Raw genomic sequence first — 6,000 nt, forward strand, 5'->3', positions numbered from 1 at the left:
ATATTTCTGGTATCTCTCTTTTGGTGTTTAGTCATCGTGGCAGGTAGTATCACAGTCCACTCATTCCACCCTGGTGTCTGGCCTGGATCCTGCAGGGACTGCCAATTCTGAGTGGTGGGGACTGGGTTGGCCTGAGGGTTCTGTGGCATAGCCCCTGTCTGTTCCAGTATGGTTGGCTTGGGGCATGTGGGCCGGGTGGCTCTTGGGCCTCTCTGGGTGGTGGGACTGGCCTTGGCTGGGGGGTCCTGCAGCAAGTGGCTCCTCCCTTAGTAGTAAATATCTTTTATTAACCTTGGTTCATGGGCAAATATGTGTGACTGAAATTTCATCTGAAGGGAGAGATTATAATACATATCTACAAATAATGTTTCCCTGATGCCATTAACTATCTTTAGTATCAGTCAGTCTTCTACTGTTTAAAGACAAAAACTTAGAATAAATTAAGAACAGTATAAACCACAGTCAGTTATCAGCAGTATATCTTCATAATATTTAACCACTTCACCACTTATTGGTTTGCTATTCATTCGTTCATTCATTCATTTATTAAATATTTACTGAGAAACCTTTAGTTAGTCATGACAGACAGAAATCCTGTGTTTGTTTCTTTTTTTGTCTTCACATCTAAGTTTATTTATTTATTAATACTATTTTTTACATTCTAAGATGTTGTCGCAGAGCAGTTGGGAAGGGGAGAGGGAAAAGGGGAAGGAAATAGGGTGGGAGAAGGAGGAGGGGCATGGTTAAGGCCTGTGGCATCCCCCTCATTCTTGTAGGGGAGACCAGGGGGCTTCCAGCCATGGCTTGGCATTGCTGGGCTGGGTGCAGATATCAGGAGGTGTGGCTGAAGCCCTCAGCCCCCTAACCACCCCAGTTTGGGAACCTGGGATGCTTCCTATGGAGGCTTAGTAGTCATTGCTGGACTTGTTGTGGGTGGCAGGGGGCATGGCAGCAGTCCCCAGCCCTCCCCACTTCCTGGCTTGGGAGCACAGGGGGCTTCTGGTCTTTCTAGGTTTTATAGGTGTTCTTTGGTGATGTGAGAACTCTACTAGTTAATATCAAACTTTGTCTCTGATCTGTGGGGTTTTTGTCTTCAGTTCTGTGTTGAATTATTTGCTGTTTCTGCCACTTAAACTCTGCACTGGAACTAATTTGTTGTCCTTTGCTTAATTCTAAAACTGGGGAACTTCCTAAGGGAACTAGTACTTGAGCCCTGTAGTTGAGCTAAATTGTTGCTTTGCTGTTGATTCCCTGGGGAAGGCTTTTTGTGCAACTCAGGTTTTAATGGTTGACTTTATAGGTACTTCCAGATCTCATGAGATCCAGTGCACCTGGGTTGTGTAGAAACTCTGGTCTGGACCTGAGTCTTTTCAAGCAAACTGCACAGCCTGCAGTTCTATATTCCTGACCAGTCTCCACTGAGTGGGCCTGTGTTGATTGGAGGGCAGATCAGCTGTCCTTGCTGTGCCCCAGTGTTTCCCCAGGGGGCCTGTCTCCCCCACCGCCCATACTCCAAACACTTCCCATGGGATGGGCCATGTGCTGGTCCCTTGCAATGACTCGCCAGCCTCTGAGTGGCTCCTTTGTTCAGTTGTTGTGGCTCCTCGCTTTTATGTGGTTCCACAGGAACCCTGTTAGTGGTCTTGTTGTCCTGGGGGCCACCAAGTTCCTCTTCTTCCCTGCTGCCTTCCAGCAACTTCATACGAAGGGCACAGCTGCAGCTTTTGCCAGCTCTCACTCCATATACTCACCAGGTCCAGGCTTGAAGTGGCCAAGATTCGAAGTGGTAGGAGTAATCCTTTCTTTCTCTCATTGTGGCTTCTCCTGCCTTCATGAACTCTGTAGGTCTCTCTTCCTCTTCCCCTGAGCTGTAGTGGCCCCAGCTTGGCTGTCATTGCTTCTTAATAGTTGTAAATTGGTTGATTTGTGGGAGAGAGTGATGCTGCCATCTTGACTGAAAGCCCTCTTGTTTGTTTTTATTTCTTGAAATTTCACTAAAATGATGGTACACAAGAACAAAAATGGTATAAGCTCACAAAGACAAAGAGAATAGAAGAGGAGACAACAGATAAAGATGTCACCACATTTTTCAAAGATGGATAACAAAGTGGTAAGTGATTTAACAGAGATCAGCGAGTTGAAATTGATATGTCTTCAAACAAGAGAAGCAGTAAGAAGTAAATCAATTTTGCTCTGCAGAACCCCAAAAAGCACAGATTTGGAGGCACCAGCTACAGCAAAAGGTAATATAATATAAAAGGCTAAAAGTAGGAGAACTGTCTGAAATTCTGTATACAAGGTAGTCAAACTTCCATTCACACATGCTGCTCCACTCTTCAATGCCACACAGTGTCACTTGGGCAGTGTCACTATAGATATTGATATAAACAGGAAGATTTTCACATAATCACCCCAGAATAAAATACACGATTTGAGAAAGCTTGTCCATGCCCACAGAGCTTTCAAGTCATGTTTAAATAATTATTTTTAAATATAAAAATAAATGACATCTTCTCACTTGAAAGAAACAAAAAAGAAAAAACATGAAAACTTTAAAACAGAAAAACATTTCAAAGTTAAAACAAAACAGTCTATTATTGCTATCCTCAAAGAATTAGAAGATGTATAACTCATTCATGAAACTAGAACAGGATGGTATATAAAATCAGACAGCAAGACATAATTCTTAGTTATAGTTTGTGTGTGTATTTTTGTGTGTATTTGTGCTTGTGTGCATATGCATGTATATCTAAATTGAAAATTTATAGGAAGACAGTAACATTTAAATTTATTGCCAAAATAGTACACTAAAAAGATGAACATCAATAACAGGAGTGAAAAGATAAGAAAATTAAGAGATCAATTTAGGAGGCACTATATCTTACTGATAAGATTCCAGAGATGACAGAAAAGAGAGAAAATTACCAAATAAATAATTAGGAGTATTTCCTAAAACTGAAGAACCTGTGTTTTCACATTGAAAATACCTAACACAATGAATGCAAAATGCTTACAGGAAGGCACTCATTTGGAAATTTCAGCTCACCAATGTATTACTTTCCTATTTCAGTTGTAACAAATAATCACAACTTTGATGACTTAAAACAACATAACTTATTTTCTTATAGTTCTGAGGGCCAGAATTAAAATCAGTTTTGCTAGGCTAAATTCAAGATTCTGGCAGGACTTGCTCCTTCTGGATTCTCTAGGAGATGATCCATTTCTTTGCCCTTTCTAGCTTTTGGAAGCTGCCTGCAATCATTTGCTCATGACCCCTTCCTTTTGTCACTCTAAACTCTTGCTGCTGTAGTCACATTTCCTATTTCTTTAGTGAAAGTTCCCCTTCTCTCTTATAAAGACCCTGGTGATTACATTGGACCCTCCTAGATAACCCACAATAATCTTCTGATATTGATATTCTTTCTTTCTTTATTTTTTTCCCATGGTTTTATTTTTAATTTAATCACATCTGCAAGTCCCTTTTACCACGTAAGGTAACAGTTACATGATTCAAGGATTAGAATGTATACATCTTTTGGGGAGCATTATTCAGTATACCATACCACCATAATGAAAAATGTTTTTTAAAAGTTTCCAGGGATGAGAAGGATGGTCAGGCAATGTAACGAGAACCGGGAATCAGAATATCATCAGAGCTCACAACTGCAATACCAAAAGCTAGAAGAGGGAGAAAAAAAAATTCTGATCTAGAATTCCATGCCCAGTCAATTTATAAATTAAAAGATTTTTAGACACACAGAATCTCTAGAAATTCACCTACCCCACCTCCACTGAGTATATGGCTTCACTGAAACAAGAGAGTAAGCAAAAAAAAAGGAGCACACCAGATGTAAGAAAAAGGAGATGCAACCTAAGAGTAAAATGAGGGAAACCACAGGTGGTGGTGAAGGGAAGTCTCAGAATGACAGTTCCATAGTAGGTGTAGAAAGCAAGAAGTACAGATTGAAGCCCAAGGGACAGTGATCTTGAGGTGTGAGGAAGGATTCCTAAAAATAGAAAGAACTTATAGACTGACTGAAACCATAATCAAGAATTTGGGGAAAACATTGAGAAGAATGTTACAGAAATGCTTCAGATTTTGGAAAGTTAGTTAAAGGTATGTGGGAAACTAAGCTAGTAAAAAAAAATCAGGCATATCTCATGTCAGGCAACACAAAATGCTACACGGAAGGGAACAGAATAATTGTATTATACATAGTTCAGCAAGAAGTAAAATTTGCATAGTAATAGTATAATCATTAACTACCAATTTAACCACAAATTGTGATATAGTATACTGAGAAGATAAGGGTAAGGAGTAGAAGTTGTGATGTATAGAGAATTGTACTGATTATGTCAATAATTAAGCCTTTGTATACCTTTGGTGGAAATGTAAATTAGTACATCCATTATGGAAACTGTTTGGAAGTTCTTCAAAAAAGAAAGGGGAGAGAGAGGGAGGGAGGGAGAGAGACAGAGAGAGAGAGAAAGAAGGAATTACCATGTGATCCATCAATTCCACATTTGTATATTTACCCAAAATATTTGAAATCAGTTTGTTGAAGAGATATTTGCACTCCTATCTTCGTTACAACATTGTTCACTGTAACCAAGACAAGGAATCAACTTAAGTGTCCATCAATAGATGAATGAATGAGGGAATTGTGGAATATATACTCAATGAAATACTAACGAGCCCCTAAAAAGGAGGAAATTTTGTCACTTGTGACAACGAGGATGGAATAGAACATTATGCTAAGTGAAATAAACCGGATATTGAAAGACAAATACCACATGTTCTCATTTAAATGTGGAATCTAAAACAATAAAATTCATAGAAGCAGAGTAGAATCGTGGTTACAGAGGCTAGGGGTTGAGAGGAATGGGTAGATGACGGTTAAAGGGTACAAAATCTCTATAGGAGGAATAAGAGATTTTTTGAGATCTATTGCACAGTGTGGTGAATATGGTTAGTAGCGTATCACTTATTTGTGGGAGATAAAATAAAAAAATAAATAAACAAACAGACAAACAAACAGGGTCGGGGGGAGAGGACACAATAATCACAACAATTCCTTGAACTTTTTAAGACAAGTGAACAGATATGATGTGGGGCGGGAGGGGAGAGTGGCGGGGAAAAGGAACAGGTCATGAAAATCGACTGCAATGTATAATGAGACGTTAAAATTTTTTTAAAAATGCCAAGAGAATGAATTTCAAATGTTCTCACCACAAAAAATGATAAGTATTTGAGGTGATGAATATGTCAATTAGCTTGATTTAATTATTCCATATTGTATTAATAAATCATAACACCGCTTTCTGCCCAGTGAATACAAGGATTTCACAAAGTTTGTGAAAAAATAGAATTAAAAGATAATAAGAATCCATGAACTTCTTGAAGCACCCTCATATATACAATTGTAATTTATCAATTTACAATAAAATAAAAAATAATAATTAATCATTCAAAAAGTAGCAATACAAAGCTTATTCATTAGATAAATTGGCCTATATACCTGAAGAAAGAGTTAAACATTTTTAAAGCAGATGTTTATGATGTGTGAGACTTAGATTGGGGAGGCATGTGACAAGAGACTGCTCTATTTTGTTGTCTTTTAGTACTATTTTATTGTTTGTAATGATGTGCTTGGAATTCTTTAGAAGATAAATGTAAAACACTTCCACAAACAAACATTAATGAGTCAGTCACCATGTTAGGGTCTGGGGACACTGTCACCATGGTAGTTCCCTGACCACATGGAGCTTTACATTCCATTGTGTGGTCCTGTCTTCAATGATTCAGAAGTTCCTAGCACCAAAGATCTCACAGTTTCATAAGATAGCATCTGAACAAAATTTTGATCACCTAATAATTAATAAGAGCCAGAAATCTGAATATCATTAGAGCTTGCAACTGCAATAGTAAATGCTAGAAGAAGAGGGAAAAAGACTCTGAACTAGAATTCCATGCCCAGCCAATATTTTACAGGTACTTCT

The sequence above is a fragment of the Cynocephalus volans genome, chromosome X, assembly GCF_027409185.1.
Source record: "Cynocephalus volans isolate mCynVol1 chromosome X, mCynVol1.pri, whole genome shotgun sequence".
Classification (NCBI taxonomy): Eukaryota; Metazoa; Chordata; class Mammalia; order Dermoptera; family Cynocephalidae; genus Cynocephalus; species Cynocephalus volans.